This window comes from Pongo pygmaeus, chromosome 23 (genome assembly GCF_028885625.2).
Source record: "Pongo pygmaeus isolate AG05252 chromosome 23, NHGRI_mPonPyg2-v2.0_pri, whole genome shotgun sequence".
NCBI classification, from domain to species: domain Eukaryota; kingdom Metazoa; phylum Chordata; class Mammalia; order Primates; family Hominidae; genus Pongo; species Pongo pygmaeus.
The window spans coordinates 48,372,195-48,397,343 of NC_085931.1; the positions used below are offsets into that span (position 1 = coordinate 48,372,195).

At 57.1% G+C, this 25,149-nt stretch overlaps 1 protein-coding gene across 10 annotated transcripts in view; it reads right to left on the reverse strand.

Moving 5' to 3' along the window:
• Nucleotides 1-25,149, reverse strand: part of ELFN2 (extracellular leucine rich repeat and fibronectin type III domain containing 2) — a 59,682-nt gene that overhangs the window by 16,319 nt on the left and 18,214 nt on the right. For 5 of the 10 annotated variants that reach the window (XM_063663298.1, XM_063663294.1, XM_063663297.1 and 2 more), the window contains one exon: nucleotides 354-5,380. The exons of 4 other annotated variants lie outside the window; for them this stretch is intronic. The gene's annotated coding sequence lies outside the window, so the exon portion shown is untranslated. Of the gene's footprint in view, nucleotides 1-353; nucleotides 5,381-20,256; nucleotides 20,335-25,149 lie in introns of all 10 variants that reach the window. One more of the 10 variants, XM_063663295.1, reaches the window with a different exon arrangement.

Here is a 25,149-nt window from a genome sequence, read left to right on the forward strand (position 1 = left end):
CCTGTATTAAAAACCCACCTCCTGGCTTTCCCAGAATCCTCCAGGCTACTCAGGGGACTGCCTCCCTCACCCCCTCTCTCCCCAGCCTGGCCTTTACCTCCTCCCCTGGATCCCACCTCCCACATGGACTCTGCCTCCCACACCTGATCCCACCTTCCCAACCTGACCCTTGGCCTCATCCCATTTGACCCCACCTCCCCACCCCCTGCAACCTCTAGCCACTCCCCACTTGCCCTTGCCTCCCCCACCTGATCCCAATTCCCACTCCTGACCCCTGCCCTCTCCCAGCCTGACCTTCGCCTCCCCCCCAGCCCCTGCTGGCCCCTCAGCTGCAGCCCCTGGGCACTACTCACCAGTGTCCACTGGACCCGCTCTTTTCACCAGTGCCTGCGCAGCACGGCTGCCTCTGCCTGCATGGCCTCCATTCATTCATTCAATAAACATTTATGGAGCACCTACTATGTACCAGGCGCCGGCTAGGCCCGCCCTCCCGGCTCTGCCTCCTCCACCTGCTCCTCCTCCAGGGTCCCAAGGGGCGAACGTTTCCCTACCCTCCAGTACCCTCAGGGCTGTCCCAAGACAGGAGCATGTGGGGACCGCAAGGGGGAAGTGGAGGCTCCAGTGGCGGGGAGCGAAGCCCCCTGAGAGGTAGCCCAGGGAGGGATGGGCGGCCTCCGACAAGATGAAAAGAGTCTTCAGTGCTTGCGCCGGCTGGGCCTCCACACTTCCCATATTAACTCATTTAATCCTGAGCCAACTTTAAACGTCTTAAAAGCACTATCACTATTCCCACTTTGCAGATGAGGAAACTGAGGCCTCACAACTGCTACGCAGTGGCTTCCAGCCTCCACGGCCCCAGGCTCTGTTCAAGAGCTGCTGTGGGATCCTGTTTCATCTGGATGGTGGTTTTCACATTTTTTTAATCAGTTGCCAATATTGAAAACTTGGCAGATTTTATTTCAAAAATCCTCATTTCTGGAATCCACTGAGATACAGGGAAGATCTGGCTTCCCTGGGTCTGCATCCCTGGAGGGACAGCAGTGGCACAGGCCGGGGCGGCATCCAACCTCCTCCCCGCCTCTCTGGTTCAGGTGGCCAGCTGACCCCTGCACACTGGAGTTTATGAGGCCAGCAACAAAGGGGAACCCCAGCCTGTCAGGGGTATTCCTATGAGCCTCTCAGCCTGGGACCCAAGGGTGCCCCGACCCCTGCCTGACCTCGAGCCCCCCTCCCCTATCCTCCTGACCCATGGCTCCTGAGTTTTAGCACCAGGATACTAACAGCATGGATCTGTCATTCGGGGAGGAAGGTCTCCAGTTATGAGTCTGGGGTTCAAAGATTCTAGGATGTATCTACCATTTATTTGGTCCTAAAAGTCTCCTGTGTCTTGGCCTCTGTGGGTCACCAATTCTATAGGACTTTAAGCTGTCCTGACCCTCCAACAGCTTCCCCTTGGCTCCAAGCGGCCCCACTGGGGAGAGGTCCCCAACCAAGGGAGCTCCCACACAGCCACCCCGGGCCCACCTGTCACCCTGTGGGACCCACTTCTCCCCTGCCAACAACCCTGTCTGGGTCAAGTATGGGGCTCCTACTGGGGTTTGAGGGTTACCCTCTCCCAAACATTATTCCCACCCCACAGAACACTGCCAGCTGGCCTAGCCTAGGTGCTGTTTCCAGGCATGACTGCTGTGGACACCAAGAAACCTGAGTTCCTGAAGCCACACCACAGCTCACCAAGGGGCCCTGGGGTTCCTGGAATGGCTCTTTGGTCCCACCCCTCTCCCCATGCACTTAGGGTCCCCTCACTCTGCTCACCTAGGACTGGGACACCTGCCTGCCACGCCCCCAGCCCCCTGTCTCTAGCAGGGCCCAGCACCCAGGGTCCTGGAGCCCTCTAGGCCCAGGCTGAGAAACCCCTCCTGAGGCCACAGCCCATTCAGCTTCTGTCGCTTCAGAACCTCGAACCAGGCGGTCGCAAGGGGTCAGTATGGACACCAGCTGGGGTGGCCCAAATCCCCTCCCCCTGGCCCTGAGACCAGCTTTCTCTAGAGGAGGTGGGAGGGTCCAGCCCACACTGACGGCTGCCTCTGAGGCCACGGGGGGCCTGCAGCTGCAGCATCAGAAAACAAGGAGGCTCTGTCAGTGCAGAGGGGTTGACATCGAGCCCCGGAAACTCCCCAGGGAGGGCCGCCCCAGGACTGCCGGCTGGGCAGAAACCACAGCCCAAACGTGAGGCTATCTATGTGACAGCTCCTGTGTCCACCAACTCCGCGTGGCCAATCCGCCAAGACCGGCCGTCCCTAACATGCTGCAAAAGCGCAGGGTCCACATTCAGCTCAAATCCAGGCTACACCACCTCACCCTGTGGGCCTGGCAAGCTAATCTTTCCTGGGTCTCAGTTTCCTCTTCTGTAAAGTGGGACAAGAAGGGCACCAGCTCACCGGGCTGTGGAGGGGATGGCCACAGGCCAGGGTCTGGGCAGGGTCGCAGCTCCAGGAAGCTGCCTCCTGCAGGTATCGCTGTGGGGGTCTGGCACGTGGCACCATGGCACACGCCAGGCAGGCAGGAGGACCTCATTACCCACCGCAACAATGACAGTGAGGAAGGATGGGGCCTGGCCTGACAATGTCTTCCTTTCAGTCCCGAGGGCAACACACCCCTCTTTGCCTCTGTCCCTGTCCCCTCTCTGATGTCCAGGCCCCTCAACAGCCTGCTCCCACCCCCACCTTCAGCCTGTTCCCCGGCCTCGGTTTCTCTCCCATTGCCAAAGCACAATGGCTGTTATAATTAACGAATTATCTCAGTGTGACAGCTGTGGTCCTTTGAAAATTAGCTTGAATAACAAGATCCTGGTGTATGGTAATTTATTTTCCTCTTTCTCCCCCTTTCTCTCTCCCTCACTTCAGCGTTGTCATGCATGCAGATGTTTTTCCCCTTTTCCTCATTCCCCGACACCTTCCCCCTCTGTAGCCTCCTCGTCCTCCTCAGGAGGGTAAGGGACAGACTAAGCTTCTGCCTTTGGGTGAAAAGATGCAGGAGCTGACCCTCCTGGGCACCTCGTCCGCGCTGGCGCCAGGCACAGCGCCTGACACGTCGCCTTCTGAAATCTCCCCGCAGACCTAAGTCCTGCCACCTCCTTCCTGGGCTGGGGACCTGCAGCTTGCTTTCCCGCGACCTCCCAGGCCGCGGCCCCTCGGGCTCCTCTGCTTGTACGCCAAGCAGTGGCCTCCCCTGATGTCCTGGTCCCTGCTCACTGCCTCTCTCAAACCCGCTTCCCCCTCCCCTATCCCAAGAGCCCTTCAACCCCTCCCAAGGCTTCTAATGTCAGCTGATCACACCCAAACCACCGTACCCAGCTGCCTCGGGGCCCTTCCCTGGCACCTGAAACTCACTCGTCCATGTCCACCTCCACGACTGGACTCATCTCCCACGGCCCCTTCCCCCTCCTCCCCTGCTTCTCTCCCAGTTCCCAGACATGGTGAGAGGCACCCACACCTCCCCACCTGCTCCTAGTCCCGCCTTGGTGCCGTCCCCTCCCCCTACTGCTCCTGCTGGTCTCTCTACCTCCAACCCTACCTCCCCACTCCATGCCCCCTCCACCCAGCAGAAGATGAGCTTTCTAGAACGTCAACCTGAGCATGGCACTCCCTGCTGAAAAGTCTTCGTTGGCTCGAGCTGATCTGGGAAAATTCCAACAGCATCCAGAGCCCAGCCCATATGGTCCTGTGGGAGCCGCTGCCTGTTCTACCCTCCTACCTGCCTGCCTTCTTCCAACCTGGCTGGGGTCTCTCCTGTGGGTCCCCACAGCCCCCTGTGCTTCCTCCATCACAACCGGAATCATAACTACTGCTGCTACCCCTGGACTCAGTTCCCCAAGGAACTGCTTGTCCTAGTAGGTGCTCAATAAATATTTGTTCATGGCTGAGTGAAGGAGGCCAGCTCGCCGCCCTCATATAGATAAGGAAATCGAGGCTCCGAGTAATTCATGACTTGCTCAGATCACACAATTCATGCAAAAGACAAAACCAGGATTTGAACCAGGTCTGTGACTCCAGTGCTCTTCTGGGCTCTTCTGCTCCCTAAGGAGGTCGGGGAGGGGTCAGCTTTTGCACAGATCTCAGGGGACTTGAGCCTCCCTCCAGCCTTGGTTGGGCAATAAAGAGACCAGCTTCTAGCCTAGGCTGTCACTCCCTTGAGTTTGACCTTGGACTAGCCACATGACTCTCAGGGCCTCAGTCTTCTCATCTGTAAAGTGGGAAGGAGCCCCGCCTCACTCTCTATCCCAGAGGGTGGCTGATAGGGCAGAAACTCAGGTCTTGGAGAAAGCCACTCCTGCTAACATCTGGGATTTTCCTGACCTCGCCCTCCAAACCTAACTGCATTGCCCTTGGCAGGCACTCCCCGGGGCTTTGTGGAGGGCGTCCCCAGGATGGGAGAGGTCATAGAGAATAGGAACTCTTTCAGGGGGAGGCAGTGGGAGAAGCATGGGGAGCTTGGGGGTGAGATCATGACCTTGGGCAAGAGCTTCCTCTCAGAGCTCGGCGTCCTCCTCTGTGAACTGGGGCCGCAATGAGGACTAATATACACAGTGCCTGGCACAGCGCAAGTGCTGCCGAGGCCACATGGCTGTAAGGTTCTATGGGAATGTGATCCTGAAGTTTGCCCCAGAGAGGGAGAGAGAAGAGGGTGAGACAGAGCAGGACCAGCTGTTCCTGAATCTCCCTTAACAGCCCACAATGGCTCCCACTGGCCCCAGAATAGAGCTCACACCCCAACCTGTGGCCCTAGAACCCCTCTCTCCCTCTCTAAGCTCACACCCCACCATGTCCCCTCGCAACCCTATGGAATTGGGGGCACGCCCACACCCACATCCACCAGGCCGTTACTCACTAGCCATTAGCTGGTACTAACCCTGGGACCCATTCCCACCTGTCCCCATCCCCTGGGCCGAGACCTTATGCCTCCTCCTCTGAGAAGCCTTTGGAAATCTCCCTTCTGCAGGGTGGCCCCCTGCTGTGCCCCCAAAACCCCGAGGTATAGCCCTTGGAATCCTGGATTGGTCCTAGAGATCATCTCCCCCATTTTACAAGTGGGGGAAACTGAGGTGCGGACGAGGAACAGCAGCTCTCCAGTGATGCACTTGAACCCGGGTCTCTGCTGCATCCAGCCCACCAAGCAGCTTCTCTCCTGGTGCTGAGCTGTTTAGCCCTTGCCTGTCTTCTCCACGCCCCCTCCCCCGCCTGGAGCTACCTGAGGACAAGACCCCATCTTCCTGTCTGCGCCCCTCCCCCAGTGCCCAGCCTAAGGCCTGGCGCATAGTAGGCACTCAGTAAATGTCTGTTGAATTGAATTGCGCTCAGGGCGGCCAGTCGTCTCTGCTCTGTAAGAAAAGCATAGAGTTAGTGGAGCTCTCCCCAAGACCAGGGGGTGGGAACCAAGCTGGTGGGGTGAGGAACCTGGCCTGCCCCAAGGAGCCCACGGGCCCTGGGGAGGGGGCCTGGGAAGCTGGAACATTCAGACTTAGATGAGTCCGAATTCTGCCCCAACAGGCAGCATGGCTCTGGTAAGTCACGCTGCGGCAGGACCTCACTGGCCTCATCTGTCAAATGGAGATGACACTCCGGTCCCTCCAGGCTCTGAGGACTGCTTGTGATGAGGACCAGAGAGATGTGAGGAGTGTAAACAGTAACCCCCAGCTCACAAGCATGGAGTGCCCAGCGCCTGACACAGGAGAGTCGGGTGCAAATGATGCCCATTCTACAGATGAGGAGACTGAGGCTTGGAGAGGGGCCGGGCTTGCCCAAGGCCACACAGCCCATGCATTGATCTCATGCTGTACACACGGCCTCCCTGCCAAGCCACAGGGAAGCAAGGTGTGATAATGAACCCCAGACATAGAAGCTGAACCCACCAAAGGGTGGCCCAAACCTTACCCAGGCTGGCAAAGATTCTGCAGGCAAAGGGCCCAGCGTGAGCCCCAGAGCTGTGAAAGGAAGGGTGAGAAGCCGCATTCTCCCCTCCCCATGGGGGTGAGCTCTGATTTCACAGCCCCCTAGAGGGTTCAAAGGCATCCTCAGATCCGCAGGCTGCAAAGGCCTGGGCAGGCCTGGGTGTTAATATAGATCAGTAGAGACTATAAATACACGGTCAGGCTGGACACTGCAGGGTGGCCGACCTGGCACAGCCAAGACAGAGGTTCTAACCCCAGCCCTGCCCCCACCCGCCATCCCTCTCCCTTCTGGGCCTCGGTTTCCTTGCTTGTCAAGAGCAGGCTGCTCCATGACCATGACTGCCAGAAGGTTCTTTACCCAGCAACACAGTTTTCTGACCCCAGCCAGGCTGGCCCAGGGGGAGGCCCTGGAGGCCCAGGCAGAGACCTGGGAGAAGAGAAGGATGTACAACAGGATCACTCTGGATCCCTGAGACAGTCAAGTGAGGGGCTTGACTACATCCCTGCTCACCAGCCTGGAGCTGAGAAGAGGCAGAGAAAGGAGCCTAGAAGCCAGCCATTCATTCATTCTCTCCGTCTTCATTCAAACGGCCATTCTGTAAGCACTGCCTCCCGCGAGTGGAGGACTCACAGCCAAAGCCAGGCCTTCTGGTTGGGGCTCTGTTGGGGATGACAGGGAGATGAATGAGCATCTCTTTCCCTATCCACCCAAGGCTGCGTGGGGGCCATCCTCTGACTCCCGACCCCCATCCCAGGTGGCATGACAGGGACACTGGTTTTACATCCACCTTCTGCCTGGACCACAGCCTTGTAGAGGACAAAGACCAAGTGTGGACAGTCTCACTCACCCTGTAAACCCAGGGCCCGGCACCGTCCCAGCATGCTCTCTGTACACGTCCACGGCTGAAAATCACCCAGGGAACACAAGAGAGCCACCACGCACAGGGCCATGACACGGGCCCAGGAGCACACCGTGCCGGCACCTGCTGTGTGCCAGGCCCTGCACACTTCACACATGGCAGCCACACTGTCATGCCTGCTTGAAGGATGAGGGAACTGAGGCTGAGAAATGACAAGAGACATGCCCAAGAGCCCACAGCTAAAGTGGCTTGGCACCCACGACTCCCCAGATACAAGTCCAGCTGATACAGCAGTCTGACCATCAAAGGGACGGTGTCTGGGACTCCCCGAAGGCCAGGCATAGGTGAAGGGACAGTGTCCCACTTCCTCATCAAAGCCTCAAAACAACCCCAAATGGCAGACAGACCCTTACATGACAAGGAGAGAAAATGAGGCTCTGAAAGATGACCTGTCCCCAGCCCCAGGCCTGGCAAATATTGGAAAGGCCCTTCCCAGGCAGTGCCTGGGTCCCATGTCCTCTGAGACTCAGGGGGAAGGGGTGCAGACCTGGGCCTGAGCCCAACTGGTCCTCACGTGGCTGGGTGACATGGGCAGTAACCAGCCCCCTCGGAGCCTCGGTTTCCCCAAGACCCATCTCCTCTGCCCCACGCAGCTGCTGCAAGGAGGAGGAAAAGGATAACCAATGGGTGACTCCCCTTTATAAACTGTGAAGTACCATTCATCTTTGTTCTTCCTTCTTGCTGTCAGTGCATCAGAAGCACCGTCCATCTTAAGGGAATTTAACTGCTACAGTTATACTTTCCTTGGCCCTCCTCAACCACTTCTCTGCCCTCGTCTCTAAAAAGGCTGACCTGTGTTTGTGAGATGCCCACAGTGAGCCCACCCTTGTTAAGGGATTCTCTCACATTTCATCCTCAGGATCCTAGGAACCAGTTTTTTGTTGTTATTTTTTGTTTGTTTGTTTGTTGGATTCTTTTTTTTTTTTTTTTTTTTTTTTTGAGACGGAGTCTCACTCTGTCTCCCAGGCTGGAGTGCAGTGGTGCAATCTGGGCTCACTGCAACCTCCGCCTCCCAGATTCAAGCAATTCTCCTGCCTCAGCCTCCTGAGTAGCTGGGACTACAGGTGCCCGCCACCACACCCAGCTAATTTTTTTGTATTTTTAGTAGAAATGGGGTTTCACCGTGTTGGCCAGGATGGTCTCGATCTCCTGCCCTCGTGATCCACCTGCCTTGGCCTCCCAAAGTGCTGGGATTACAGGTGTGAGCCACCGCACCCGGCCAGAACCAGGTATTATTTTTATGCCCATTCTGCAGATAAGGAAAGTAAGGCTCTCAGAGATTAAGTGACATCCCCAAGATCACATTGCAAGAAAGTGAGCATGCTCCCCACACCACTGTATATTTGCCCCCACATATCTGTGTATTCCACTCTCAGTGGCTGCTAGAGCCCTCTGGTTGGTTAATGCCCATCTGTTCCCTGGTTTATCCGACTTCCCAGATGTATGTAATATTCATATTTCCATCAGCAGCAGCTCACACACCCCTTTCCAAGGCCTTCAGGAGCCCCATTAATCATTCAGACACACCTGCATATTCATTAACTTCCGAATTAATACAGGGTCCCTTATTACTTCAGGCCTGCTGCCTGCATTAAAGACACTTCAACTTCATTCATTATTAAACTCCCCTGATAAATGATCACACCCCTCTTTCACAGAGGGGGACAGCACCCAGGCCCCGGGGCTGGCAGGCCTGCTCCCAGTGACAGCTGCTGTGTGACCTTGAGCCAGGCCCTCACCCTCTCTGAGCCTCCTGCATGTTTACCTGGTAAAATCAGGCAAAGGATGGTCTCTGACCACCACCTGGCCTCATCAGGGTGGCCCTGTCTCATCCTTTGTCCTTTCTCTGCGTGTCTTTCTTGGACTCACATAATCCTTCCCCAGAATGGAAGCCAGTCCTCTCTGGAGGTTTCCTTATGCTCCCCCATCAACAACCTCCACTCGCACCTGAGCCTGGGCCTGGGCTTTGCAATCAGTGGGCCTCAGGTCCTGGCACTGGCCCATCATCCTGAGGGCAGCATCTCTGGGCTAACTCGGCTTGGGCCTGGCAGACCATGACACGTCCCAAATCAGAGAGGACAACTGACACCCCCCACCAGTTGCTGGACTCCAACTGCCACACAACAATATCGATGATGACAGCAGTAATAATAACAGCACCCAGCACTTCCTGAGCCTGGACCATGCCCCAGGCCTTGTGCTAAGTCCCATACGGTCCCATCCTTAGATCAACCTCCACTTAACAGATAGGAAAGCTGAGGCCAGTGAGGTCAAGTCATCTCCCTAAGCCAGGCTGGAGCTGGCTCTGCACCCAGGCCTCGCTGACTCGGGGTCCCCAGGGCGTCACCATCACATGTACCACCAGAAGGCCCCGGCACTCGGCCACCCTCTTGCCCTGGCTCCTTCCAGCACCTTCTTCCCAAGCTCTTCCTTTATAGGCCCGATCTCTGCCTAAGAGAGCTGCAGACGACACGGAACAGGTCCCCCATTCGCTGGCAGATGTCCCAATCCATCTCCATTATGCCTGGCACTAAGGAGCACCGCAAATGAAGCGTGATGATGCCACCGCCAGCATCACTCCTGCTGGCTCTGACCCGCCTGCCACCTCCACCTAATGTGCACACCAGGCTGCGACTGATGTCCACAGGCCCAGCTGCCACCTCATACAGATGCCAGGATGGAGCCTTTGCTCCTGGCTCCACTGGCTGTGTGACTGTGGGCCCCTTACTGAACCTCTCTGTGCCTCAGTCTCATCATCCGAATTATGCCTGACTCCACCCTCTCCCTCGTCTCTCATTTCCCATCCATCTCGACACCTCTCCAGGCCACACACCTGTGTGTCCGCTGCCGCCCCTCAGTCCAAGCTTGTCTGGATGGCAGCACCCACCTCCCAGGGTCTCTAGTGTGCCCCAAGGTCCTCCTCTTCCTCTGCTCGGCTCGGGTGCTGTCTTTTGTGGACTCACCGAGGCCTCTTTCTTAACACCCTTTCAGCCGCTTCCACGGTTCCAAGGCTAAAGCCAGACGTTCTCCTGAAGATCAAGGCCCCTCAAGGGCCTGGCCCGGCCGCCTGTTCCAGGCTCCCTCCCGCCCTCCTCCTGGACAGCCTCACCTCTCCCAGGATGACTCCTTGGTGAGTGTCCGACCCCCCTGGACCGTCAGGGGGCCGCAGTGGCCAGCACAGTGAGTCCTCCCCCGCAGCTCCCACCCCCGGCACACAGTAGGCAGAGCGATCCCGCAGCTTAAAGGAATGCCTCCTTCGAGTGCAGACAGCAATTTCATCCCACGGGCCATGGTGACTGTCAACAGTGCCTCATACGCTGTAAATGAAGAACTCTTCACTCCTCGCCTGGGACTGAGCACTGGGTTGGCTGCCGCAAACTCAACACCCACCCCCGACCTTACAGGGTGTCAAGATAAAGATCGTCAGGCCGGGCGCGGTGGCTCACGCCTGTAATCCCAACACTTTAGGAGGCTGAGGCGGGTGGATCACGAGGTCAGGAGTTCGAGACCAGCTTGGCCAACATAATGAAACCCCGTCTCTACTAAAAATACAAAAATTAGCTGGGAAAGGGGGCACACGCCTGTAGTCCCAGCTATTTGGGAGGCTGAGAGGCAGGAGAATCACTTGAACCCAGGAGGCAGACGTTGCAGTGGGCCAAGATCACGCCACTGCACTCCAGCCTGGGTGACAGAGTGAGACTCTGTCTGAAAAATAAATAAATTAATAAAATAAAGATTGTTGGATTAATTTCTCAGATGAGAAAACAGAGGCTCAGAAAGACAAAGTGGCCTCACGGCGTCACAGCTGGTAGGTGGTGAGGCTGGGATTCAAACCTGGCTCTGCCTGTGCCTGGTTCCGGCAACCAGAAGAAACGTCCTAGAAGTAGTCAAGGAGCATCAATCAAGTGCCGACCACACGCCAGACCCAAGTAGGCATTTACATCAATCACTTCATGAAACCCCTCCACGGCCCTGGGAGACGGGCACTGTTATTCCACCCATCTGAGACACGAGGGATCAGGCCCAGAGCAGTGAAGCCACTTCCCAAAGGCACACAGCTAAGAAGCGGCAGGGCCTGAGACACACCAAGGTGTTGCCCCCTCTAGTTCTGCCCAGATCTCCTTCCCAGCCTCCTTTGCTGTCAGGGGTACTCTAGGGAGAGAGGCACCCCTTGGCTGGCTCTGTGGCAGCCAGGAGTTGAGCAAAGCCCTTCTCTACTTGGGCCTTGGCTTCCTCACCCACGGGGGGTGGGAGATGTGGACAAGACAACCCAGGGGTCCTGTCAGCACTGGCACAATATCCGTGCACCCAGGGGCCCACCACACACCAGGTCCTGGGCTTGGCACCGTGGGCTGCAAAGACCTGCAAAACTAGTGTCTGGCGTGCAGGGCATCACCAAGGGAGGCCCAGGGTGGGAGGGGCAGGGAGCCACCTGTTCAGGGCTCAGGGGACAAGCAGGGTGCAGGTCCCTGTCTGCTGTCAGCACAAGCACCACAGACCCAACAGGAAGCCAGAAGAAGGGTCATGGACACGGCTGAGCCCCCAGATACCCGAAGCTGGTGATTAACAGGGAGGCTCGACACCTCTGAGGACCCGCTACCACCCAAGAGGGCTGGAGACCCCCAGAAGGGGCTGCATCCAGCTAACCAGACATTCCACATCCAATGAGCACCTGGCCTAGGATTTCAGGCACACCGTGGAAAACACAAAGACAAGCCAGGAACTCACAGACGGACAAATGTGCCAGAGACTTCGCTATTTAAAGAAAGCTTCCTGTGAATTATTTTATAAACTAAGTATCAGCCTCCAATTCCCCATCAAAAGCTTGAATTTTCAGATTGGGTTTGCCAAAAGTGAGCTAACACTCCTGGCTTTCTAGGTGCTTCCGTATTGCACACCCCAGGGGTGGGACCAGGGCTGTGTCCCCACCATGTCCCCAGCTCCCAACATGGGGCCAGCGTGAAGAAGAGGCTCAGCAAATGCTACAGAAGCCAACTCTGTTAGCGCACTCATTTCCAAACCCCAGGAGCAGAGCTGCTTGGGTGCCAGGATCCCCCAGCTGGCACACCTTGTGCCATCTACTTTCAGACCCTCTGGGGCACTTTGAAGGAGGTCAGAGGTGGTAGATCCCTTAGCGCTACCCAGGCCCCCGTCATGCAGCACGTGAGGAAACTGAACCCAGAGAGGACAAGAGCCTTGAGCCCCACGGCCTCCAGCCACGCCCCCTCCCCTTCCAGGCGCCCCCTTCCTGCCCCGACCCACTAACCACCGCTGCTCCTCCAGGCTCTGTCCTTGGCCTGTGGCGCCCTCGTCTGCCTTCTCCTTCAGGGTGGCTTCATGCATGCCCCTGGCTGCTCAGATCGCGCTCGGTCATGGTCACCACTGCCTGCCTGCTTGCTCAGGCCACAGATTCCAGTTTTCCCATCAACTCCTGCCTCTCCCACTGGAAGATGAAGATCAGACCAGCCTCCAAGTCCACGCCAGGACAGGCCACTATCATCACTTGCCTGTCACTCACAGGGATCTCCTTTTTTTCCAGGCAGAGGGAGCCTTCCGGAGGGCAGCTCTGATGCTGTCTCTCCTGCTCAAAATCTTTCTAGGGCTCCCTGCAGCCCCAGGGCCAGAGGCTAAGCTCCCTCTTGGTGGGTGACCACCAACACGGTGAACTCCTACCAGCTTCAGCTCGGGCATCACCTCTTCCAGGAAGCCTTCTTTGAATCCCTGGTCTGGCTTCACCACTCCACTCCACAGCACCCCCATGCTCACCAGCTCCAAGTGGCATCCCATTGAAGGGTCACTGTGTCCCCTCCAGAGGGCCAGGAAGCACGGCGTGCCCCTCTGTGCCCCCTCAGTGCCCCCAGTGAGAAGCCTGGCACAGGGAAGGCACCCAGGGAGTGAAAATTGAAAACGCAAAAGAACCACATAGGCCCCCAGGCATGTAATTCCCAGCTGGTGCCCGTCTCCACGCGCTCACCCCCACCCACGCTAAGTGTGCCCATTATTATGACAGATGACAGCCAGGCCTCCCAGCTCCTGGCTGCTGCGACCATCAGGAAGCCGTCCAGTACGATGGCTCCCATGCTGGCCCTGCCCTCAGGACAGTCTGGTCAGGCGGGTGCAGAGGGACAGGGAAAAGGGGGGGAAAGTGGACAGAGCCCCTGCCAGAAGCCTCGCCTAGACCCCAAGGTCAGCTGACGCTGCTGGCCTTGTGGGAGCCCCGTGTGACCTTCTTATGTAGAGACGTGGGGCTCTCACTTCCAAATGAGGAAACTGAGGCTCCAAGAGCAAGCAGCCGACCTGAACCCAGAGATCGGCATCCGTCTCCTGCCCGCTTCTTCTTACATTGGATCCAGGAGCTTCCTAAGCACAAGGAGGGGAACGAGTTTACCAGGCTGGGCATTTTACAGGCGTTCTGGAAGGCTGTGGGCACCTGCGAAAGAACACCAAGTCTGGGGTCCTCATAACCTGGACTCAGACCCTTGCTCGGTTCCCCTCCTAGCTGTGTGGCCTCGGCAGCCTGCGCAGCTTCTCTGAGCTGACATCCACACTGGTCCCTGGGGGTGCAAGGCTGCCCTGCAGGGTTGCTGTGTTAAATGAGATGGTAAGGACACAGCCAATAACAGCCGAACATCTTCCAGGCCACGCTGCAGGTGGATTATTGCATCTAATCCTCACAGTGACTCCGTGAGGCTGAGTCTAACAGGGTCCCCATTTGACAGACAATGAAATGAAGGTGCCAGGGTCAAACGCCTTACCGAGGGCCAGGCAGCTGTGGGCAGTGGAGCTAGCGCTCAGGCCTGGGTAGACCGTGCCGGGCACATGGAGGGCCTCACTAAACAACATTCTTTTTTGACTCCAACCTGCCCTTTATTCCTCAAAGGCCCCTGAATATACTGGCCTCCAACCTGGCCCCTCCCTCCTGCAAGCCTTCGTAGGGACTGTTCCAGCCACCTGCTGTGCCTCTCCTTCCACTTCCAGAAAGCAAACCTCTCACCCTTTACATTCTCATCAAATGCTACCTCTTCCACTGAGCCACCCTGGGCTCCACCACCCCGCTCCTGTCCGGCCCCTTCCCCCTACCCCAGTAAAGCCCCCCAGCACAGCACAGCAGTCTCCTAACCGACTGTCACCTACCCTGCCTCTGCCCGTGCTCTGCACAGCAGCCCAAGGAAGCCTCCTGCAGCGCACTCACATCGCCGCCCTGCTCTAAAGCCTCTGGCGCCTCCCCAACTCCTCTGCTCCACAGTTTAGGCCCCTCATGATCTGGCTTGGCTCTGTCTCTGCAATGTGCCCTCCAACACCATCAGGACAACTGCTCCCCACTTCACACATGCAGGCGTGCACACACACGCATCTACACATGTCATGTGTGCACACATGTACGCCTCTCCAGCTGGTGTGGGATCTCCTAGGCTCCTCCCTTGCTTGGGCCTCTACCTCCACTCCTGCCTTACCCACCTTCCCACCTCCAGCCCGACCCCAGAACAGCACCTCCAAGAAACACCCCCTGCAATTCCTCAGCACCCCCTACCAGCTCCTTCCTGGAACACAACATCCACCTGGCCTGTTCCCAAACACACACGTGCTCCCTGCTGCTGGAAGACACAGTGTCCAGCCTTCTCCTGGCCTGGAGGGAGCTCAGGGACCTCTGGCGTCCTCCCCAGACTCCTGGATCCTCCCTCCCCACTCCCAGGCATGGGCCCGTGAGCTTCTTACCCCTCTCTGAACTCGGAGAGGCTTTTCGCACCTCTTGGGCTTTCCCCTTGAGATTCCCAGGCCTGGAGTACCCTCCTGTCCCATCCCCGCCCAGTGAGTGCTACTTCTCAGGTGGGATTCAAAGCTGCCTCCTACAGGAAGCCTTCCAGCCCACCAGGCCTCAGCCACCGGGTAAGGACTGGCTGGCAAGTCTGCCCCTGTGTGGGCTTCCTGAGAGCAGGGACTCTCTTCATGCCCAGGCCCATACTGGCTCCTTGAGAACTGTCTGCTGAGGAAACATGCTCCCTCGAGTGCCTGGAGGCGGAGCAAGCAAGTTGATCAGACCACGGAGACCACTGGCCCACCTCTCCCACCTCCACCGACCACGGGGACCACCGGACCATCTCTCCCACCTCCACCGAACCCCCTGCATCGCACACCTGGGCCACCAGCCCACCTCTCCCACCTCCACCGACCACAGAGACCAGCTAACCTCTCCCACCTCCACCAAGCCCCTCGCGTCGCACACCTGGGCCACCGGCCTCTGCCCTCACCGGCTGCTGGCTCCCATGAGATTGGAATAGTATCCAAAATCTTCCCAGACTTCACTTCTTCACCTCCCACCTCACTCACTTGCTCCAGCCACCACCTCCCCGCCATGGCCGCCTTGCTCCTCCTGGTAAATGAAAGAAGGAAGGGCTTGCAGAGCTTGACCACATGCTTCCTCAGCACTCACTGAACCCTCAAACCAGCATCATCTGCAAGGCACAGAGGAGGAAATTGAGGCACAGAGAGGGGAAACAACTGCCCAAAGCCAGGCTGCTGCAGGGTGAGGCCTGCAACCACCCCCTCCCTGCCTCCAAAGGCCAAGCCCTCCATGTCCCGAGCCCATGCAGCAGGTCCCTGGGAAACCGGGAGGGGCAAGGGGGTGCAAGGGAGAAGAATGTAAGGAAAGGCAGGGTTATTATCCTCCCAGGTCAGGGGCCTCAACCACCCTCCACTCCACTCAGAGATGCTGACCCACCCCACTCCGGTCCAATCAGACTTCACCTTCTGTCCACAGGCCGAACTCCCACTGTGGACAGAGAGCTGCCCCCACTGACACGGGCCTGGGGGTAGCAGCAGGGGCAGTTGTCCCCTCCCCCCACCCCCGGAGGCCCACACACCTGTGCCTGAGGGGCACCTCAGCCACCTGGAGGGCCAGGGCTGCCTGGGCAGGGCTGGGGCAAAGGCATCCTGGCATCTTAGGGCCTCCTAGCAGGTGCCTGGTGACAAAACCTGACTACCAAGAATCACAGCCTAGCAGAACTGGAAGAGCTTAAACCTCTTCGCTGTTACCCATTAGACAGATGGGATCCTGAGGCCTGCAGGGGTGCCAGGACTCCCCAAGGCCCCCTCAGCCTCCCCACCCACCCTCGGTGGGCACGCCTGCTGGGAGCAGCCCCTGAGCCCCTGGAGGGAAGGACATGGCCTCACTCCCCCGCAGGGTCCCAGCACCCAGCCCAGAACAGGAGTTCAAGAGTTTCCTTGAACAAACAAAAACGTGAGAGAGTCCATGGCGAACACAGGCCCTGCCTTGCCTTCTTGTAGAGGGATCTAAAGGTGGAGATCAAACGAGGGCATTAGCCTGAAAGTGCTTTCAAACCCATAAATCACTACACACCTGGAAGGGACTCGTAATCCCTAAGTGGCGAAAACGGACACAGGTTAAGTATTTCATTCACTCATTCATTTCATACCGCTTCTCAAGTCCTGGCTCTGTGCCAAGTCTTGGGGCAGGTGCAGGGGACTGGCAATGACCTCGACAGACATGGCACTGCCCTGAGGAAGCTCACAGCCCCAAGAGAGTCAGTCAGACAGGGGACCAGGAATTACAAGTGGAACGTGCGGGGGCCGTGCGGCCTAGGCCCGGTGGGGCTGCCTGGTCTTCCAGAGGAAGGGTCACCTAGCTTTCAGGCCTATTGGAGACAAAGGGTCTCCAAAAAGACAGGTCAACTAGCAAAGAGAGCACAGCTCCCCAACCGGCCAGTGTCATCTCAGGTGGGCAGTGTCTAAGACAGGGACACACAGGTGGGCAGTATATATAACACTATCATTGTCCTCATTTTAAAGATGAGGAAACTGAGGCCCAGAGAGCCAAAGCAACATGCCTCAGGTCTCACAGCTCTTAGGCAGCAAAGCTGGTGGTCATGGGGCCTCCAGCACATTCTCAGGTCCCTGAGGAGGCTTGGAACAGTTTCTAGAACATTCAGCCAGTGAACTAAGGGCCAGGCCACTGTGATGGGATTCAGGCCAGCTGCTCCACTCCCAGCAGGGAGGGAGGAGGCCGCAGTCAGGGTAGGCCAATGCCAATCACACAGTGGGCCCTCAGGAAACACCGCCCCAGCTGGACCTGCAGAAATCACTAGAAACAGCCCAAACCAACCATCCCTGCACAGGAGCTGCCTAATGCGAGCCTGGGGGCCACCGCCCTAGGAGGCAGGTGAGGTTTCCCAGTAACCAAGCCGGCCCGGCAGCCCTCCCTTTAATGTATGCAAATGAGGGGCATAAATTCCTGCTTACTTAACTTCACAAATGTTAACAAGCCCATAAAAAATAAGTTATTCTTCCCCAGCTCCACAACACCCTTCGTTTATTTAATTTTGCTTCTCCTCTCCCCACCCCCAGCCTCCTTGGCAACAAGGGAAAAGCTGTTGTCAACAAGGGAAAAGCTTCCGTCTTTCCCTGCCTGAGGGGTCTGCCCTTGCCTCAACCTGCCCCAGGCAGGCTGAAGGAAGAAGCCCCAGATAAGGAATCAGAAGGCCCAAGAGTGAGCCCTGCTCCCTCCTCCACAGCTGTGTGACCTTGGGCTCCTGACTTAACCTCTCTGTGGTTTAATTGCCTCATCTACAAAGTAGGAACAGTAGCTGCACCCTGCCTGCTTTGGGGTTCCTGGGAGGATCAGAGGAGATAATCCAAGTAAAGTGCTTAGTTGTCTCTGGCACAGAGCAAACCCTCAATAAATGTTAGCCCATGCTATTATGTAAAGAAGAGTTAAATACCCTCCGGTTAATCCATTTGTAGAGTTTGCCTTCCGGGGCAAGCTGGCAGCTCCAAAGGCAGCCTGTGGTTCGGTTTTGTTGGCAGACTCGGTGTTGACACACATTTGAGTTTTGATGCCATCCAAACTGACCGCTGGAGTTTGCCACAGGCCCCACCACACCCTATTGCCCTACACAGACCAGACGTGCGCCTTGCAGTGACCCAGCCCCGGTGAGCGTCTGAGTTTCCCACCCCTAGTTCTTGCCCCTCAAAAGCCTTTCCAACTGGTGATCTCATTAGAGGCATCACTAGGCCCAGCTGACAGATAAGGAAACCGAAGCTCATGAGGGGGGCAGCAACTTGCCCACAGTTCCCAAGGAAGGGGCTGTGGAGCCAATGTGAGAGTGTAGCCACCAGTCCCAGCCTGTCTTCTCTCCTGAGCCCCTGCGCCACCACGACAGTTTCAGGGAAGCCTCCCTGGCAGCTGGAGGAGCAAATAAATGGCCAGTTACGCAGGTGGCAGGAGAGATGGTGTTCAGCCTCCAGGGGCCTGGTGGGTCCCAGGACCAGTCAGGAGGCTGAGCAGAAGCCAGAGCACGCGCTGGGCCTCGTCCCAGCCAACCCAAGGCATGCCAAGCCAGGGTGGCATTGCTGTGTACCGAGCACAGCACTGGGGACTCTGAAAGATAGGAGACGGGGGTTAGAGGTGGCCTGTTCCCTTCAGGTCTCCTCCACATCCTCCACTTGAGCCCACTTCCAAGAATGGCCCAGGCCAGAGACCATGCCTCACTTGCCCACAACTGCCCCCTCCTGCTGGCATCGAGCAGAAAAAGCCATAGCCCCAGCCTATCCCAGTGACTACCAGCTACATCTTCCCCAACAACATCCCAAGCTGAGGCCGCTTTCATTCTTCCCTCTCTCACCAGTCTCAAGTCCCCCATGACGTATCACTCCATGATGCTCTGCCCCCACCCTCAGGCAGGTGCACCTGTCCATCCATTCATTCTGCAGTACAAAGGTAGGCTCCCAGCACTGCAGGGACTTGCCCAAGGTCCCACCAAGCCCAGAGTGAAACCCAGCTTCTAGACATCCCTACCACCACCTTCCTGATTTAGGAGGAGTCCCCGAGGGCATCCCCAGGGCAGAGGGCGGGGCCAGGCTCCTAAGGGGCAGGGCCAAGCAAGGCGGGCGAGGGGCCGGAGGGTGGGGGTGGGCCGAGAGAAGACTGGATCCTGGTCTGGGTCCCGGTTGCCTTGGCAACAGGACTAATTAATTCCGACTCCATCTGTGCCTTGGCTGGACGGGCGGTTTGGGCTCACGGGTGTTTGTTTTGAAGCAAAGGGAGAGAAGCGAGAGGGCCTGGGAGGCTGCGGCCTCGGGGTCTAGCGAGGGGTTGACACTCGCCCCAAATTCACCTAGCATGCCCTCACCCCCACCACAGGAAAAGGCAGAAAAGGCAGGCCAGGAACCCAGAGACCATCCGGGACCTCCTCTTCCCAACAAGGCTCATCATCTCAGCCCAAACGAGGTCTCACACAGCCAGCCGTCGGCAGTGCCTGCCGTGTGTGCACACGCATACACACACCTGCACACGCCGAGGAGACCACAGGCCCTAGAATGAGAGAGCCCTGGGTTTGGCTGCCAGCTTAGCCTTCTGAGTCTCAGCTTCCCCGTCTGTAAAATGGGCCACACCACTCCCCTCAAAGGGCTCTTGGGAGAAAGAGAGGGATGTCTGCAGCGCATGGACACCTGAGGGGCCTCATCTGTCCTGGGGTCCAGGAAGGCTTTGCTGAGGGTGATCCTGGCGAGGGAACCACGTATGCAGCACCCAGAAGGTGGCACTTTTGAGGAACTGGAACAAGGTCAGGAGAACTGAGATCTAGATAAATGGAACGTCAAAAGGAGAGGGAGCCCTGAGGCCGAGCCAACTCCTTGCAGATCTCAAGGTTCTGGATCTTGGCCCAAGGGCAGTGGGGAGCCAGTGACATGCTGGGGAGGTGACACCAATGGAAGGGTTCAGAATGCATCGGAGGGGCGGGAATGGCGCCAGCAGCCTGTGAGGAGGCTGCAACGAGACGGACCTGGAGGGTGCAGGCAAGGACAGCAGGGTGAGCACATGAAGGCAGATTTGAGTCAGGCTTGGTGAAGAGAGTCGGGCAGGATGAAGAGAGAGACCAACGGAGGAGTTCAGGGATGCCACCCAGGGTCTGGGTGGGTGGCTGAGTGAGCGTAGTGCCAGCCCTGGAACAGGGAGCCTCAGAGAATGGGCAAATAGCAGTGCAGGAGGACAGAGGCAGAGCCCGGGTGGGACCAGTTGAGCTTTAGGGGTCAGAGGAACACCCAAAAGGAGTGACCAGTCAGCAGGTGGCCACACGCAATGTCCTACAGCCAGAGGCAGGTGACAGCAGAGGATAGAGACTCAGGCAACCCTTGCACACAGCTGTTAAAATGCTGGCCCAAGAGCAGCGGCTGACACCCGGGCTGGGAGGGTCAGCGCTCAGGGACAGGTGTAGCTGGGAGTGGATGCTGGTGCTCAGGAGCCTGCCACACCCAACTGCGTTCAAAGCCCGAACCCAACACCTCATCAGCTATGGGATCCTTGGCAAGCCACTTCACCTCTCTGAGCCTCAACTTCCCCATCTGTAAAATGAGAATAAAAGCAATACCTACCACATAGGTTGTTGTGAGGAGGGCCATCCCCCTAGATCCTTAGCTGAGCCCCAGAGACACAGGAGTTCCAGCTACCTGCTGGTGATCAAGAAGGAAGGGCTGAGTGTCAGGCCCTGGGCTGAATCCTGGGTCCCCTACTTACTAACTGTGGAACCACGGTGAGGCCCCTCACCTCCCTGAACCTCAGCTTTTTTTTTTTTTTTTCTGAGACAGAGTCTCGCTCTTGCCCAGGCTGGAGTGCAATGGCATGATCTCAGCTTACTGCAACCTCCGCCTCCCGGGTTCAAGCGATTCTTGTGTCTCAGCCTCCTGAGTAGCTGGAATTATAGGTGCATTCTACCATGCCTGGCTAATTTTTGTATTTTTAGTAGGGAGGGGGTTTCGCCATGTTGGCCAGGCTGGTTTCGAACCTCTGACGTCAGGTGATCCACCTACCTCGGCCTCTCAAAGTGGTAGGACTACAGGCATGAGCCACCGTGCCCGGCCACCTCAGCTTCTTAAAATGTAAAATGGGGATAGTGAAGGTATCAACCCCATGGCTCATGGGGTCACTGTAAACATGAAATAAGAAAACATGTCGGCATGGGCCACCTGCCTGGGACATAGCAAGCACTAAATAATTCATCACTGCTGTCATTATTACAGTTATTGTCACTGCTCCTCCCAGTGACCCACGAAGGGGGATGTGCTGATGCCCGAATAACAAACGAGAAAGACAAAGGCCTCAACCTAGCATCCAGGACCTGGACTGACCACCACATGATCACAGGATCCCCTTTCCCAGCCCAAACAGCCCAGTTAGCCTGAGACAGGGTTGCATGAGACTACCTGGATCTGAACCCTTTCCTGGCCTCTCCGAACTGTGTGACCTTGGACAAGTCATCTCACTTCTCTGAGCCCCAGGTTCCTCCCTTTAGGAAAAAAAAAAGGGGGGTGGGTCCTGGGCAGGCACAATGGCTCACGCCTGTCATCTGAGCACCTTGGGAGGCCAAGGCAGGAGGATCACTTGAGCCCAGGAGTTTGAGACTAGCCTGGGCAACACAGTGAGACCCTGTCTCCACAAAAAAGTTTTTAAAAAACTTAGCTGGGCATAGTGAGACATACCTGTAGCCCCAGCTACTCCGGAGGCTGAGATGGGAGGATCGCTTGAGCCTAGGAGGTTGATGCTGCAATGAGCCACGATTGCACCACTGCACTCCAGCCTGGGCGACAGGGTGAGACCCTGTCTCGAAAAATAAAATAATACAACAAATGAAAAATAAAAAACAAGGGTCCCCTATCTGCACCATTGTCCCGAGGACTGAATGAGGTGGTACCTGAAAGTTGTCCAGTCCAGTGATGGCACACAGCAGGTGCTCAACAAGTGACAGCAGTTATGATCAGTGATTGGATATGAAGACCTGGACACGGGAACGAATCACTGCATATAAGCACTCACAACAGAGTGCCAGGGTGTGGTGCCTGTCAGCTCAATCACACCCCAGAGGGCTGCACATCTCAGGACTCACTCCCAGGTGACCCTCCCTGGTGCTCCCCCATCAGGGAAAGGGCAGACAGCAAAGGGACCCCCAGACAGTGCCTCCCATCCATGCCGCCCCCCACTCCCACCACCCCTGCAGCAAGCACACAGCCACGCGTGTGCCGCCCCAGCCCCGTGACCCACTAGCAGCCCCTCCCCGTCCCCCGCTCTGCATCTGCTCAATTAGGGAAACTGGGGAGCGAGGGAAACAAAGACTTAATTTCTGAGCTAATCAGCCTGCCTCATACTAATTACCATCCTCCCGGGCATTAGGGCAGCCTTCCTGGGGGAGGTTGAGAGGGAAGCTGGTCCTTAGGAATGACACCCCCTTCCCCTAAAGCCTGAGAGCCCAGCAATGGGAGGGTAGTGGTGCAGGAGGACCGGGAGGCTTGGGCAGGTGGGATTTCAGGGTGGGATGAAGGAGACGCGGTCAGAAGCAGGAGACAGAGTCCACTGGGCAAAGCAGGGAATGCACCTGTGGTCACCTGGACAGCCCCACCTTCCCAGGGTTCCCGCCCCATCCTCCGGGCAGCGACAGGCTCGGGGGAGGCCCAGAACAGGTGCCCCAGTAGGCATGCAGCCCATGGCCTTGGCCAAGAGGACAGATGGACAATTTGAGGCTGGATAATTGAGCAATGATCAGAGGGAAGCTTCTGGATCATGGCCTACTGGGTGTGTGCCTTTGTGTGCGCTTGTGTGTGTGCGTGTGTGTGTGTGTCATATGTGTACATGAGCACACCAGAACAAGAGGGCTCGGGACTGGGAGCCAGGAAGCCTGCGTTCAATTCCCTGCTCAGGCTCTGGGAAAGTCCTTGCCCCTCTGAAATTCAGGCTGTACCATAAGCGAGCTGGAGGGCACGATTTTTAGAAATCATCTCAGACGTGACCACAGGGCCACTTATTCTTCAACACATGCTTGTTGGACACCTACTATCATGCAGCCGGCTCTGTGCTGGTACCACAGGCACATTCACGAACAAGTCAGACAAGGTCCCCAGCCTCACGGTGCTTTCACTGTGATGGGGCAGCCAGGGAGTAAACACGGAAATCAAGAAACAAGTGCCTTGGCACTGGCAGACACAGGAACATGCTCTGTAGAGAGTCGACCCATAGGATGTGGGCAAGCGATGGGGCCACCCCAGGTCGGGCTTATGGCAGCATTTTTTAGAAAAGGCCCCACCCAGCGGCCAGGTGCAGTGGCTCACGCCTGTAATCCCAACACTTTGGAAGGCCGAGGCGGGTGGATCACGAGGTCAGGAGATCGAGACCATCCTGGCTAACACGGTGAAACCCCGTCACTACTAAAAATACAAAAAATTAGCCGGGCGTGGTGGCGGGCGCCTGTTGTCCCAGCTACTTGGGACGCTGAGGCAGAAGAATAGTGTGAATCCGGGAGGCGGAGCTTGCAGTGAGCAGAGATCGCGCCACTGTACTCCAGCCTGGGCAACAGAGCGAGACTCCATCTCAAAAAAAAAAAAAGAAAAAAGAAAAGAAAGAAAAGGCCCCACCCAGAAGTTAAACTGCAGATAATCCCAACTCATTGAGAGCCTCAGAGCAACTCGCCTCCCTTCTCTGGACCTCCGTTTCATGCACACAGCACGGGAGCTGGATGAGATGCTGTCCAAGGCTGATTCAGTCCCACAAGCAGGAGTTCTCACGAGTTTCTCCAGGCCGGGTGTGTGCATGAGAATGTCTGCATGATCCCCTCAGGGGCTGCGGTCTAGCCCACACATTTATACATACACAGACAGATGACCACCATGTCCCCAGTCCTGGGCCCGGCTGCACAATGGATGTACCAGATAGACAGGCATGTGCCTGATGATGAGAGGGGTGGGGCATCACATACCCCAGGGCCCGCCAGCTCCCAGTCACGGGATCTGCGGCCCGCACTCCAGGGGATATACTTAGTTCTGCTGGCACAGGCGTCCCTTGAACTGCCTCCCCCCCACCTGGTCATGGGGCCTTCGCAGCAGCCCACCATGTGCTGAGCACCTGAGCCTCACTGCACGGAATTCTCACAACAGCCCTGCCAAGGAAGTGCTTGCTGTTAACCCTGTTTTACAGATGGGGAAATTGAGGCTCCGCTAGGTGAAGTCACTTGCTCAGTAAATAATCAGCTAGGCACTCAAATCGGGCCTGATCCCAAACTACCACCCCTACCATGTGCCAGGGCCTTCTTCCTGGACCACTCTCAAGGCTCAAACCAGGGGACCTGCCTGGACCAGCTCTGCCCAATAACTGGCCTTCCAGGGATTGCCAAGGGCGCCCAACACAGCAAGGCAGTCACGTTCAGATGGCCAGATTCAAATCCTGATTTCATCACCAAGTCGCTGTGTGACCGTGGGTAGGATCCTTAACCTCTCTGTTCCTCAGTTTCCCCACCTGTCAAGTAGGGATGGTGACAGTATCTATTTTGCTGGGTTGTTGTGAGGATTTTGCTAAGTTCTATAAAGTTCTTAGAACAGTGCCTGGCACATGGTGTGTTGATAAAAGGAAGATATGATTCCCTTTGACTCTGTGAATGGCCTGACACTTGGGTTCCACAGAAGGCAAGAGGCAGAGCTGCAATTCGAACGCTGGACTCAGGACTCCCTGTCCAGTGCTCTCGCCCTACAGCATCAAGGAATCTCCAGTTTGGCCAAGGGAAGAAAAAAGTCCCAGGACTGGCCCAGACTCAGCCCCAGGGCGGAAAGACAGCCTGTGAGGAAGACTAAGGGATGAGAGCCGCAGGCCAGGGGCCAGGCCCCAGACCCTGCTCCATCGCCTGCACCTCCCTCCTCTGTGCCTGGCACTCGCCTACCCGGCCCCACCCCCAGCTCCGGAAGGCCCGGGCACTCCTGTGGACACTCAAGGACCCTGGGAAGCTCCTGGGCCCTGAAGCAGCTCCCCGTGGCCCCAAGGAGCCCAGTGCCCAGTGATCCTGGGACACAGCAGGTGGAGAACAGTAGGGAACAGCGTGGTCTCCCAGCACCACCTTCCAAGTCCCTAGGTACTCTGTCCCCAGAGACAGCCAAGGGTCCTGGCCCTGGACCCCCACACCCTACCTTTCCCCAAGTCCCAGGGAGCCCGCAGGCAGGAATCCCAGCCAGAATGGGCTCCTGCCTAAAGTGCTCAGCCAACAGCGAGAGGAGCCCAGACATTCACACTTAGCCTTGGAAGCAGATCCCCACAAACCAGCCCACCCATGCCCCGGGGCGGCATGCCGGGTCAGAGGAGCTTGATTCTGAAGTCAGATACTTCAGATCTGAAGTGAGTGAAAGTAGAAAAAGCGCAAACAGCCCAGGCACTCACAACAGGGAAATGTCCTTTCAAGAAAAGCCCATTCCAAAGTGGATTAGGACCCAGGTCCCGCCACACCCCTGAGGAGGGTG